The sequence below is a fragment of the Zalophus californianus genome, chromosome 2 (genome assembly GCF_009762305.2).
Source record: "Zalophus californianus isolate mZalCal1 chromosome 2, mZalCal1.pri.v2, whole genome shotgun sequence".
NCBI lineage: Eukaryota > Metazoa > Chordata > Mammalia > Carnivora > Otariidae > Zalophus > Zalophus californianus.
In genome coordinates, this window is record NC_045596.1 from 181136057 (window position 1) to 181151712 (window position 15656).

Consider the following 15656-nt stretch of genomic DNA (forward strand, 5'->3'; position numbering starts at 1 on the left):
TATATAATTTTTTGAATTGAGGGTTAATTTAATACAACTCTGACACTGACTATGGTAGAGGTTTATATGCAAAACTAATTTTAATTTAGAGTATAATTGGCATCAAGGTAAACAGCATATGTTCTGGACCTTTTGAATTCGAAGAAAGGGTTTTGAATCTCATTCCATCCCAGATAAGGAATGACTCACATTTTCAGCTTTTTAATGTGTGCAATAAGCACACATTTTATAAAGGACTGGTCTTAGAAATCTAAATTACATAAGCATGACAGATGGCGGTGTCTTTGTTCACTGTAAATTTTATTTAAAATGTGCAAAGAATATTACTCTAAATATGACTTTGGGGTAGGGAGACTGCACAAATAATCAGAAATGCATAGTAACCAAAAATCTTATTTGTACCATATTTGTAAACCACGATTTCATAAAATCCTACATTGGACTACCCAATATACAAAATCTGGTATACTGCCTTCCTTCTGCAGGGTGTGGCCCAGGCATATAAGCTTAAGGAAAGAGAAACAGTGAATTGAGATCATCCACAAACTCAGTAATTGAGAGTCCAGGCTGGTGGTGTGCTCTGTCTGAAGGTGCTTGTTTTTGATTCCTTCACCACATTTCAGTGACCACACTTTAGCAGCAGGGGTATAAATGTTCCACACCATTCCCAGCAAAGCTAGTTATTAGCCTTCAGAGCAGCATGGCAAGTCCAACAGATTCTGCTTTTCAATGAAACCAAGCTAAAGGGTTTTGGCTTTAAGAAATGTGCTATGCATGTTCTCTAGTCAATATATTAAAGCTTTAGATATAATTATTCATTCAACAATAGTTGACACTGATCCAAATGTAATTTTCTTCTCTCAGCAATTCAGTAGTGCCTTATGAAATTGGCAATATAACATGTTCCCCCTGAGGATTTGACACTCCGTTATATAATCTATATTCTCTATTTTTCATTAGACAGAAACATTTACTTGCAGTTAAAGGTCTAAAGGAGGAAAGAGAGCAAGGCAAATAATAAAAATGTAGACATTTCTATATCAAGGATTTGAGTGATTTATAATTTGCAAATGAAGCAAAACTAAAAAAATATATATTTTTCCTAGTCTCTTTTCCCTTCTTTTGTAGGGGCCAGCACTATTTGTATTTTGTTTAACTAAAGTTTTCTCCTCTTCCTTGGTCCATTTGAGGCTTTATTCTTGTCAGAGCTCAAAAGCTAAACAAAGTTGACTATGAAAGCAACATGTTCAAAGACTGAGGAAGTTATAAAAAATTTTTTTGGTCATAGACTTCCTGTGGTTGGAGTAACTTTGACAAATGTTTAAGACAACTAACATTGCATTCATTCATTCATTCATTCATTTATTTGAAAGTTTATTTATTTTAAATAGAGGTGGGGAGGGGCAGAGGGAGAGGGAGAATCCCTGAGCAGACACCACACTGAACTGGGAGCCTGATGTGGGGCTCTATCCCAAAACCCTGAGATCATGACCAGAGCTGAAATTAAGAGCTTGCTGCCTAATTGACTGAGCCACCCAGGCACCCCCTAGCATTGTATTTATTACAATAACATTCTGCTCTGAATTCATATGATACTTTACCAACTTTATAGTAAACCTTAAAAAATACAACCAAGAATAAAGCCTTGTGTGGGATTTCCCTTGACACATGGATGGCAAAAAGGGATCGTCTCTTGTATCAATTATAATCCATTGACAAGTAATGGCATTCTGGTGTGCCAATTCCTGAGATTTTGAAGACCAATCTGAACTCAGGAAGAAAGAGCGTTCTGATCCATGACATATATGACAAGAACAGAGGATAAGAGTAGACTTCCAGTTTCCTAACTGGAAGTCCAGCAAAGTGCAGGGTTAACTATACTTATGCATACTGTCCTCTGTTTAAAGGGTCACAGCTCAAGGAAATTAATGTATTTCCATTTCTTCCATTTCTTCTTCTGGTAAATGGATTAATTTTTAAAGACACCTTTTTGGATGAATGGCAGTTAGGTAAAATACATTCAAGGCACTGTTTGGAAATAGTCATTCTAATATGTCTGTAATTTTTTTAAAGCTGGCATTTGTCCCCTACTTTTACCCATTTGCTTGCTTTTGAAATGTGTAGAACTCTTATTTGTTAAATTGCTTATGTAATGTCCCAGGGAAATTACTTTCAGAATGTGGTCTTAATGCAAAACTCCTTCCCTACCTGCCAAACTTATGGTGGTGCCTGAAATATGGAACAAGAACTCAACCCAAAGACATACAAAGAAATATAATTGTTGAAGCAGAAGAATAATGAGCACCTAAGAGCCACAAACCTCCAAGATTCAGTTTCCTTATTAATAAAATGGAGATGATAATATCACAACTCATAGGACTGGTATGTGGATTAAGTAAAATAACCTTTATAAAGCAATTTTGTACATGTCTGGTACAATGTGAGCTTTCCTTAAATATTATGTATTATCTCTACCAAATGGTAAATCAATTGACTATTTTCACCATCTTAGAATTGGCCTTCCTCAGGATTCATTCACATCTCTGACCCATTAAAGCTGCCAGCATTCTTGTCACCTGGCCTTTCTTCACTCTTGTCTGTTCTTTCTGCCACCATTTTCCTACTTCATTTAATGTGTTTTTAAAAACTTGCCTGCCTTGGGGAAATCACAGTAACTACAGCAGTAGTTACTGCTTCTGTAGCCTACTTTCTATTCAAGACACATAGGATGCCAAGACCTTCTCAACAGGGTGGAGGAAAAGTTAATTATTTTTCCTGGCATTCATCATTTTTTTTCTCTGTTTTCCCTTTTGTTTCTCTCTGCCTTGACTACAGGCTTGCTTACCCTCCTCATATGCATATTCTCTATATCAGTGCCCTTAAATTCATCCACATTTCTATTATAAGTCATTATTAACGTGCTCATTTGCCTCTCCTTACACCCAGCAGATTTACACAGAAAAATTTGGGATACTGGGGCTCACAATTAGTATTTTCTGGACAGGGATGAGTAATTTTTTTCTAGAGATCTTTGCAGATATAACCTATACAACTATTTTTTGTTTAACTTTAAAGCTGAATTTTCTTTAATAGGTATCTACATCTTTAATACATACCAAACCCATATAAAATTAGAATAGATATAACCTGTTCCTTAGGGCAGTGCTTCTCAAAATATTTTGAGATAAAGGATCAGAGTTGTTTTCTTCCTAACCTGTTATACATCAGTATTCTATTAACATCAAAAATGAATAACTAGAACAATGAAATAAAGACACACAGAGTAAAAGATGTAAATTTAATAAAATATATCAGATCATAGGGAAATAAAATATAGGAAAAAAGAATTATAAAATCTATAAATGTTATAACTCCTTTTGTTCCACAATCTATAACCACACTTGGCACTTTTATCTATCAATAAAATTGTTAATGTGGCAAATGGTTTTGTCTCTTCCTTGTTGGCTTATTAAATGTGGTTATTTAGGATAAAATGTATATCTAAACTATTTTAATAATACTCAGAACATAAAAGCAGTCTTGTTAAGATATACAAACAGGAGTAAAAGAAGATTTTAAGGCAGTTTTGGCAAGCTAAGCATATTCATCTTTAATGTTTATCTAAAGTAAAGCAAGTGATTCTATACGCTAAAATTCATTTTCAATTATTCACCAGTAGCTAGCTCAAATACTTTATCCTATAAAGTTGTACTTAAATTTCAATTATCTTTTGTTGAAATAAGTAGATTCTGAACTTTACGTACTTTTGAATTACAACTGACAAACTAGCTTTAAAACATTATATACTATGGAGGATGCAGCTCTCTTGACTGTCATTGGGCCTTGTGAGGCCTACAATCTATCAATGGATCTATAGTCTGTTCAATAAATGTAGCAAACTAAATACTCTAAGTTCAGCATTTATCTTATTACATGCTAGTAACAAACAACATAGTATAGCACTGTCTGTAGACCAGTGTCTTAGTCCAGGCTGCTAGAACAAAATGCCATAGATGGAGGAGGTGGGGGCCCTAAACAACAAAAATTTATTGCCTCATGGCCTCATTAATTCTGTAACTACAAAGGCCCCACCTCCAGATCCCATGACATTTTGGAATAGCTTCGGCATACGAATATGTGTGTTTGTGGGGGGGAGGGGGATCATAAAAATTCAATCCATAGCACAAAATTTGCATAGCACTACTGAAAAGCTCTTTCTATCTTATCTTTTATAAACTTAGGCAAAACTAAATCTTATGACCTAGTTTTCATTTCCTAGATATAAGAAATGAATCAGGATTCAAGCTGCTTCAACTTTTAGATTTATTAAACAGGAAAAACTGGCACTCTACAGTGCCAGTGATCTCTCTAAAGGAAGAGTACTAAAGAAATACAGGAAAGAGGCCATCAAATTATGTGGGATTTCATAAAGGGACAAATAGCAATACAATAATAGTAGGGAACTTTAATATCCCAAAGAAAAACAAAAGAAAACATCAACCCTAAATGACATTAAACCAGATGAAGTTAACAGATATATACAGAACATTCCATGCAAAGTCAAAATAATATACAGTCTTCTCAAGTGCACATGGAACATTCTCCAGGATAGGTCCTCAAGAAACTTAGAAAAATTCAAATAAACTAACTTTACATCTCAAGGAACTAGAAAAAGAACAGATAAACCCCCAAATGGTAGAAGGATGTAAACAACAAAGACTAGAGCAGAAATAAATAGAGATAAGAAAGAGAGCAGAAAAGAACAATAAAACCAAGAGCTGATTCTTTGAAAAGATAAACAAAACTGACAAACACTAAGCTAGACATGCCCCGGCCCCAAAAAGGGCCCTCAACTAAATAAAATCAGAAATGAAAGAGGAGATGTTACAAATGATATCACAGAACTTTAAAGGATCAAAAACAGACTACTAAGAACAATTATAAGCTAAGAAGGTGGGCAACCAAAAAGAAATGGATAAATTCCTAGAAACATACAACCTACCAGGACCGAATCATAAAGAAATTAAAAAATCTAAACAGAATAATTGTTAGTATGGACATTGAATTAGTGATCAACCACCTCCATAGAAATAAAAGTCCAGAACCAGGCAGCTTCCCTGGTAAATTCTACCAAACATTCAAGGAAAAATTGATACCAGGCCTTCTGAAGATTTCCAAAAAAGAGAAGATCAGGGAACACTTCCAAACCAAAATCATACAAAGATGCCAAAAGAAAAAGAAAAAGAAAAGAAAAGAAAAGAAAAGAAAAGAAAAGAAAAGAAAAGAAAGAAAAGAAAAGAAAGAGAAAGAAAGAAAGAAAGAAAGAAAGAAAGAAAGAAAGAAAGAAGAAAACAGAAAAGGAAAGAAAAGAGATAAGACAAGAAAATTATAGGTCAATATCCCTGATGAACATACATGCAAAAATTCTCAACAAAATAGTAGCAAATTGAATTCAACAATACATTTAAAGGATCATATACTATGATCAAGTGGGATTTATTCCAGGGAAACAAGGATGGTTTTTAACATCTGTAAATCAATGAATGTGATACACTCTCTTAACAAAATGAAGGATAAAAATAATATGATCATCTCAATAGATGCAGAAAAAGCATTTGACAAAATTGAACATTCTTTTATGATAAAAACTATCAAAAAAGTGGGTATAGAGAGAATGTACTTCAACATAATAAGGATCATATATGCCAAGCCCACATCTAACAGTTTAGTCAATGGTGAAAAGCTGAAAACCTCTCCTCCAAAATTAGGAACAGGATAAGAATGTCTACTCTCACCATTTTTATTCAACATAGTATTGGAATTCCTATACAGAGCAATTAGGCATAAATAAATAAATAAATAAAAGTCATCCAACTTAGATAGAAGTAAAACCATCACTCCTTTCAGATGGCATAGTATTTTATATAGAAAACCATAAAAACTGTTAGAACTGATAAGAAATTTAGTAAATTTGCAGGATCAATAGGACAAAATCAATATACAGAAATCTGTTGCACTTCTGTACACTAATAATAAACTATCAGAAAGTCAAATGAAAAAAAAAACCACTCCATTTATAATTGCTTCCAAAAGAATAAAATAACAGGAAGAAATTTAAGCAAGGAGGTGAAAGATCTGGACACTAAAACTACCAGACATCAATGAAAGAAACTGAAGAAGACACAAATAAGTGGAAAGATATTCCATGCTCACAGATTGGAATAATTAAACATTGTCAAAACGTTTATACTATCAAAAGCAACCTACAGAGTCAATGCAATCCCTACCAAAATTCCAATGGTATTTTTTCAATGTAGATCAAAAAATCCTAACATTTTTATCGGACTATAAAAGACCTCAAGTAGCCAAAGCAATCTTGAGAAAGAAGAATGAACACTATGCTCACTGATTTCAAACTATATTATATGCCATAGTAATCAAAACAGTGTGATACTGGCATAAAAATGGACACATACATCAGTGGAATAGAAGAGAGAGCCTAGAAATAAACTATGCATATATGGTTAACTAATTTATCACAAAGGAGCCAAGAATATACAATGAGGAAAGGACTGTCTCTTGAATAAATGTTGGAAAGATTGGACAGCCACATGCAAAAGAATGAAACTGCACCACTAATTCAAAATAGCTTTAAGGCTTGAATGTAGGACCAGAAACCACAAAATTCCTAGAAGAAAAGACAGGCAGTAAGCATCTTGACACTGGTCTCCGGCAGTGATTTTTTAGATTTGACACCAAAAGCAAAAGCAACAAAAGCAAAAATAAGTGAGACTACATCAAACTATAAACTTCAATACAGCAAAGAAAGCAATCAACAAAATGAAATGGTAACCTGCTGAATGGCAGAGAATATTTTCAAATAATATATTTGATAAAAAGCTAATATGTAGAATATACAAAGAACTCACATAACTCAATAGCAAAAAACCAAACACTAGGATTTTAAAAATGCACACAGGCTCTTAACATTTTCCCAAAGAAGACATACAAATGGCCAAGATACATATGAAAAGAAGCTCAACAACACTAATCATCAGGGCAATTCAAATCAAAAACACAGTGAGATACCGCCTTACACCTGTCAGAATAGCTACGATCAAAAAGAAATAACAAGCGTTGGTGAGGATGTGGAGAAAAAGGACCCCTTTTGTGCAACTGGGGGGAACATAAATTGTTGCAGGCACTATAGAAAACATTGTGGAGTTTCCTAAAAAATTTAAAAATAGAATTACCATATGATCCAGCAATTCCACTTCTGGGTATTTATTTGAAGAAAACAAAAACACGCAAAAAGATGCATGAACACCATGTTCATTGTGGCATTATCTACAATAGCCAAGATATGAAAACAACTTAAGTGCCCACTGACAGGTGAATGGATTAAAAAAGTATGGTATATATGTATAATGGAATATTACTGAACCATAAAGAAGGAAATTTTGCCATTCGTGACAATATAGATGAACCGTAAGAGGCCATTATTTTAGTTTCAGGTGTACAACATAATACTAAGTGAAATAAGTCAGAGAAAGAAGACAAATACTGTATGATCCCACTAGTTATGTGTGCAATAAAACAAAGCTCACAGATACAGAGAACAGATCAGTGGTTGCCAGAGGCAGGGATTTTGGGGGTAGATGAAACAGGTGAATGGAATCAAAGTACAAACTTCCTGTTATGGAATAAATAAGTCACGGGGATGTAATGTACAGCATGTTGACTACAGTTATTAAGACTGTATCGCATATTTGAAAGCTGCTAAGAAAATCTTAAAATTTCTCATCAAATGAACAAAAAACTCTGTAACTATGTGTATGGAGATGTTAACTAGACATACTGTGGTGATCACTGCATAATAAATACAAATATTGAATCATTATGTTATATCTGAAATTAATGTATTTCAATTATATCTCAAAAATTATGTGGAACTTCAAAATTATATTATAAAAGGCTATGCATATTAAATCACAATAAGTTATTCTAAACAATTTAAAAATGCATAAAATAATCTAAGAAATTTGATTAAACAAGGCAAGTTTTATTCCTCAAATAACGTGAGAAGCAATTTTTAAAAAAAATATTTATTTTTTTAGAGCGTGTGAGTACACGTGAGCAGGGAGGTGGGGTGGGGTGGAAGGTGTGGGGGGGAGGTTGGGGAGGGGAGAAGAGGCAGAGGGAGAGAGAGAATCTCAAGCATATTCCATGCTGAGTTCAGAGCCTGACATGGGACTCCATCTCATGACCCTGAGATCAGGACTTAAGCCGAAATTAAGAGCCAAACACTTCACTGCCTAAGCCACCCAGGTGCCCCTGTAAGAAGCAATTTTTAAAATACTGGAAGTTCAAAAACAGTTTTTTAGTTTACCAATTTAAAGGAAAAGATAAATTATCAAGATTTATGTTTATAAAAACAATTATAAAGCAAAAGGGTATGAGGGCTATAGAAATTTTATCAGACAAAACTTGAAGGAAATTATATGTGAAAGAAGTTTGTTTTTAAGGTCCCAAACTGGAAAGTAGAAGCAAGTCATTAGGAATGATGTTACTTTTGAAAAGGCAAAGCTTTTATTTATCAATACCACTTCTAAAAAGTTTGAGACTTTTTTCTACATGTGCTGTTACCCTACACGATGATATTCTATAATGGTAACAATGCTTCTATTTTCAATATTCATCAGTGCCAAATGAACTATCATTTCCCTTTACAGTGAATAATTTAGGAGAGGTCAAATAACTCAGACCTAGCTAACAGGGAATGAGGAAAGTTTGCTATAAAAGAGCTCCTCAGAAACACTCCTCACCTCTGCATAAGAGACACAAAGAACAGTGAGTCCTATGTTTTCAGGACATGGACATTTCTGTATGTGATTTCTCGAACTGCTAAACTGAATATACTTCTACCAACCTGGCATTAAAGCTAAGCAATGGAAATAGGTCAAACTAAGAGAATCATAACCAAGACAACCAGAATTTCGATGTAGTGTACCTGGAGTGTGCCCTATCTACAGACTTTTTCTAGAAAGAGATAATTCAAATGCTCATATGAATTAGATACTCTTATTACTTGAAGTTGAAGCCACGTCAAATGACACCTATGCTTCTGGATGAGTAGCCATTCACCCTTCCAGTTTATAAACCTAGGAAGTATTGCTATTTACAGGTACTAATCCTTCTCTCTCAGTAAGTATGAGACTGAGAAAAGATCAATTAAACTAACTGGATCAATTACAGTTTGTTTAAAGGTCCAGAATCTATGGGATTTTCTTAACTGTTTTCTGCTCCCGATGCTGCAAATAGCAGATCAACTCATTAGTGTCTGTAAAAGACAGACTATCAGAAGAAAATGGTAAGCCACTGATGGCTACCTGCCTGATACTTCATTCTCACAATTTAACTTTTTTATTTGGTCAGAATCAAGAGTAGAGTTCCAGACAGAGGGAGGAGATGTTGGAGTGGTAGGGGGACCCTGAGCTTGCCTCATCCCTGGAACACAGCTAGATCAACATCAAATCATTTTGAATAACAAGGAAATCAATCTGAGGGTTAAGAAAACAATCTGCACAACTGGAGGGAGAGAACATGGCAGATGTGAGGTTCAGAGCTGTGAACTGGGGGAGAGAAAAATCCATGGTGCTGCCAAGAGGAGGGAACCCTTTTTTGCCAAGCAGTCGGGTAAAGAGCAGGAAAGCAGGAGAGAGAGCAGCATGTACAGTCTGTATAATATGCCTCAGTGAGGGGATCCCCTGGGTGGCACTGGGAGAGATTACTCCCCTTGCTGGAGTACACATTTGGAAGAGGGTATTTTGCCTTTCCAAAGACAAAGTACCTGCGAGGAGCCATTGAGTAGCAGGGGACAGAGGTATGCGCAGAGGGCAGATAACCTTGATGCAGCTTTTCCCTGTGCATCAGAATAGTCTCCGGCCACCAAGAGCACACAGTGAGACTGATTTTCTGGGGCAGAACCATGCCGGTGCACCTCGAGGCTCTACTCTGGGAAAATGGAGCAAGTTACACCCTGCCTTGCTGGGCCCTTTAAGATTTGGAGCTTTGAATCCCAGCCATAGGCCAGAGATGTGGCTCTGGATGTGCCAATGGCCAGACACAGACAGGTTAAGTGCAGGGATCTGACAAAAGCCTAGGACACAGAAGAAGAGATTGCTTTTCTGTGAGGGCCTCCTGAATAGCAGCAGCTGAGAGTTCTCCTCCCCTGGGGATGAGATGGCAGACTAACACCATCTTCCACAAAACCCCCTCCCTGCCCACCAGAACAGTCAGACTTCAGAGAGAAACATGGAGTCACTTACACCAAACCCTGCCCCCCTGCGCATGGCAGGGACATCTTTACAAGGGCAGGTCTGACTGTGAGCCAGCACAGTGGGCCTCTCCCTCAGACCAACACAGGCCCTCTGCACATAACAAGTCTACTGACAGAGTACTCCAAAGCATCAGCTTCAGTTCTGGTGGAAATAGGACCAGGCTTTCTTTTGTTTAATTTTTAAATTTTAAAATTTTTTAATTTTTTATATGCTTCTTCTTCTTCTTTCTTCTTCTTCTTTCTTCCTCTTTTCTTTTTTCCTCCTCCTCCTTCTTCTTCTTCTTCCTTCTTCTTTCTTCTTCTTTCTTCTTCTTCTTTCTTCCCCTTCCCCTTCTTCTTCTTCTTCTTTCTTCTTCTTCTTCTCCTCCTTTCTTCTTCTTCTCCTCCCCCACCCTGCTTTGGTATTAGGCTTAGATTTTTTGTTCATTTGTTGGTTTGTTTGTTACATTTGTCTTGTTTTTTGGATCACACTTCTTTTTTTCTTCTTCTTCTTTTTTCCCTCCTTCTTTCTTTCATATTCTTTGGAATCAGGCTTATAGTTTGTTTGTTTGCTTGCTTTTTTGTTCCTTTTCCTTTTCTCTTTTTTTGGATCAGACTCCCCCCCCCCCCACCACCACCAACTTATCTTAACGAACAAATCAAAGCACATCTAATTAAAGGTCCAAACACTCCTCACTGCAAGCAAGGAAGAAATCTGTAGAGGACTGACCTGTGGGAAAGAGCAGCCAAAACACAACAGCAGAGTGCACATAGCATACACAGAAATACTTCTTGAAGTGCCAGGCCCTGGACAGTGTATGACCCCTTCTTAATATATTACTCTCAGGAGCAGGAAACATAACAAGCTTTCATAACATGTGAAAAACAGAAACCTAGATATAATAACAAGATGAAGGAACTGTCCCCAAAAAAGATCAAGAAGAAATCACAGCCAGGGATTTGCTCAAAACAGATATAAGCAATATATCTGAACAAGAATTTAGAACAACAGTCATAAGAATACCAGCTGGGCATGAAAGAAGCATAGAAGACACCAGAAAAACCCTGGCTGCACAGACAAAAAAAGGGGCAGAAGGTCTGTTTGAACAAATTATAGCTGAGAACAACCCTAATCTGGGGAAAGAAACAGGCACTCAGCCCCAGAGGCACAGAGAACTCCCCCTCAAAATCAACAAAAACAGGTCAACACCAAGACATATCACAGCAAAACTTACGAAATACAAAGATAAAGAGAGAATTCTGAAAGCAGATAGGGACAAAAGGTCCTTACCCTACAAGGGTAGACACGTAAGGTTAGCAGCAGACCCGTCCACAGAAATTTAGCAGCCAGAAAAAAGTGGCATGATATATTCAACATGCTAAATGGGAAAAACAAGCAGCCAAGAAATACTTTATCCAGCAAGGCTGTCATTCAGAATAGAAGAAGAGATAGAGAGTTTCTAAGACAAGCAAATACTAAAGCAGTTTGTGAACACTAAATCAGCTCTGCAAGAAATATTAAAGGGGACCCTTTGAATGGGAAAGAAAGACCAAAGCAACAAAGACTAGAAGGGAACAAAGACAACTGAAAGGAACAGCAACTTTACAGGTAATACAATGGCACTAAATTCATCCCTATCAATAATTACTCAGAATGTAAATGGACTCAATGCTCCAATCAAAAGACACAGGGTACCAGAATGGATTAAAAAGAAAAAGAAAAAAAAAAGACCCATTGATATGCTCCTTACAAGAGACTCATTTTAGACACGGAGATACTTCCAGATTGAAGGTGAGTGGGTGGAGAACCATCTATCATGCTAATGGACGTCAAAAGAAAGCTGAAGTAGCCATACTTATATCAGACAAACTAGATTTTAAACCAAAGACTGTTATAAGAGATGAAGAAGGGCACTATATTATAATAAAGGGGTCTATCCAACAAGAAGATCTAACAATTATAAATATTTATGCCCCCAACTTGGGAGCAGTCAGATATATAAATCAATTAATAACAAACTTAAAGAAACTCATTGCTAATAATATAGTAATAGTATGGGACTTTTAACAGTCCACTTACAGCAATGGACAGATCAGCTAAGCAGAAGATCAACAAGGAAACAATGACTCTGAGTAACATGCTGGACTATCGACTTAACAGACCTATTTAGAGCTTTCATCCTAAAGCAGCAGAATACACATTCTTTTGAGTGTACATAGAATATTCTCCAGAATAGATCACATATGGGATCACAAATCAGGTCTCAACCAGTACAGAAAGACTGAGATCATACCATGCATATTTTCAGACCACAATGCTATGAAACTTGAAGTCAACCACAAGAAAAAAAATTGGAAGGACCACAAATACATGGAAGATAAAGAACATCCTACTAAAGAATGAATGGGAAAATGAACCAGGAAATTAAAGATGAAATAATAAAATACAAGGAAGCAAATGAAAATGAAAACATGATAGTCCAAAACCTCTGGGATATAAAGGGAAGTATATAGCAATACAGGCCCTCTCAAGAAGCAAGAAAAGTCTCAAATACACAACCTAACCTTACATCTAAAAGAGCTGGAAAAAGAATAGCAAATAAAGCCTAAAACCAGTGAAAGAAGGGAAATAATTAAGATTAAAGCAGAAATAAATGATACAGAAATTTAAAAAGAAAAACATTAGAACAGATCCACAAAACTAGGAACTGGTTCTTTGAAAGAATTAACAAAACTGATAAACCCCTAGCCAGACTTAACAAAAAGAAAAAAAGAAAGAGCCAAATAAATAAAATCATGAATGAAAGAGGAGAGGTGACAACCCACACTGAAGAAATACAAACAATTATAAGAGAATATTGTGGGGGTGCCTGGGTGTTTCAGTCGTTAAGCATCTGCCTTCGGCTCAGGTCATGATCCCAGGGTCCTGGGATCAAGCCCCACATCGGGGTCCCTGCTCGGTGGGAAGCCTGCTTCTCCCTCTCACACTCCCCCTGCTTGTGATCCTGCTCTCGCTGTCTCTCTCTGTCAAATAAATAAATAAAATCTTTAAAAAAAAAGAGAGAATATTGTGAATACTGATATGCCAACAAATTGGGCAATCCGGAAGAAAGGGATACATTTCTAGAAACATATAAACTATCAAAACTGAAACAAGAAGAAATAAAAAATTTGATCAGACCCATAACCAGCAAAGAAATTGAATCAGCAATCAAAATCTCCCAACAAACAAGAAGCCAGGGCCAGGTGGCTTCCCAGAGGAATTCTACCAAACATTTAAAGAAGAATTAATATCTATTCTTTTGAAACTGTTCCAAAAAATAGATATGGAAGGAAAACTTCCAAGCTCATTTTATGAGGACAGCATTACTTTGATTCCAAAGCCAAAGACAGTACAGACCAATATCCTTAATGAACACTGATGCAAATATTCTCAACAAGATACTAGTTAATCAAATCCAACAGTACATTAAAAGGATTATTCACCATGATCAAGTGAGATTTATTCCTGGGTTGCAAGGGTGGTTCAATATCTGCAAATCAATCAATGTAACACCACATTAATAAAATAAAGGATAAAAACCATATGATCCTCTCAACAGATGCAGAAAAAGCATTTGACAAAATACAGCATCCTTTCTTGATAAAAACACTCAAGAAAGTACGGATAGAAGGAACAAACCTCAACATCATAAATGGCATATACAAAAGACCCACAGCTAACATCATCCTCAATAGGGGAAAAATAGAGCTTTTCCCCTAAGGTCAGGAACACAACAGGGATGTCCACTCTCACCACTGCTGATCAACATAGTACTAGAATTCCTAGCCTCAGCAATCAGACAACAAAAAGAAATAAAAGGCACCCAAATCAGCAAGGAAGAAGTCAACCTTTAACTCTTTGCAGACGACATAATTTCTACATGAGTAATACTCCACCAAAAAACTGCTAGAACTGATACATGAATTCAGAAAAGTCGCAAGATATAAAAATCAATGTACAGAAATCTGTTGCATTTCTATACACCAATAATAAAGGAACAGAAAGAGAAATCAAGGAATCAATCCCATTTACAATTACACCAAAAATCATAAGATATCTAGGAATAAACCTAACCAAAGAAGTAAAAGATTTGTATGCTGAAAACGACTGAACATTCATGAAAGAAATTGAGGAAGACACAAAGAAATGGAAAAACGTTCCATGCTCATGGATTGGAAGAACAAATATTGTTAAAATGTCTGTGCTGCCTAGAGCAATCTATACATTCAATGCTATCCCTATCAAAATACCATCAACTTTTTTTCCACAGAGCTAGAACAAATAGTCCTAAAATCTTTATGAAACCAGAAAAGACCCTGAATAGTCAAAGTAATATTTAAAAAGCAAAGCAAAGCAGGAGGATTCACAATTCCGTGCCTCAAGCCGTATTACAATGCTATAATCATGATACTGGCACAAAAACAGACCATAGAGCAATGGAACAGAATTGAGATCCCAGAAATGGACCCACAACTGTATGGCCAACTAATCTTCAAAAAAGCAGGAAAGAATACCCAATGGAAAAAAGACAGTCTCTTCAACAAATGGTGTTGCGAAAACTGGACAGCGACCTGCGGAAGAATGAAACTGGCCATTTCCTTACACCACACACAAAAACAGACTCAAAATAGCAGATAGGAAATCATCAAAATCCCAGAGGAGAAAGCAGGCAGCAGCCTCTTTGACCACAGCCACAGCAACTTCTTACTAGATACATCTCCAGAGGCAAGGGAAACAAAAGTAAAAATGAACTATTGGGACTTCATCAATATAAAAAGCTCTGTACAGTGAAGGAAACAATCAATAAAACTAAAAGTCACCCGACAGAATGGGAGAAAATATCTGCAAATGACATATCAGATAAAGGGTTAGTATCCAAAACCTATAAAGAATTTATCAAACTCAGTACCCCAAAAACAAATAATCCAGTTAAGAAATGGGCAGAAGGCAGGGCACCTGGGTGGCTCAGTCGTTAAGCACCTGCCTTTGGCTCAGGTCATGATCCCAGGGTCCTGGAATCAAGCCCCACATGGGGCTTCCTGCTCAGCAGGGAGTCTGCTTCTCCCTCTCCCCCTGCTTGTGTTCCCTCTCTTGCTGTGTCTCTCTCTGTCAAACAAATAAATAAAATCTTAAAAATAAAAAAAAAGAAATGGTCAGAAGACATGAATAGACACTTTTTCAAAGAAGATGTCCAGATGGCTAACCGACACATGAAAAGATGCTCAACATCACTCATCATCAGTGAAATGCAAATCAAAACCACAATGAGATACCACCTCACACTGGTCAGAATGG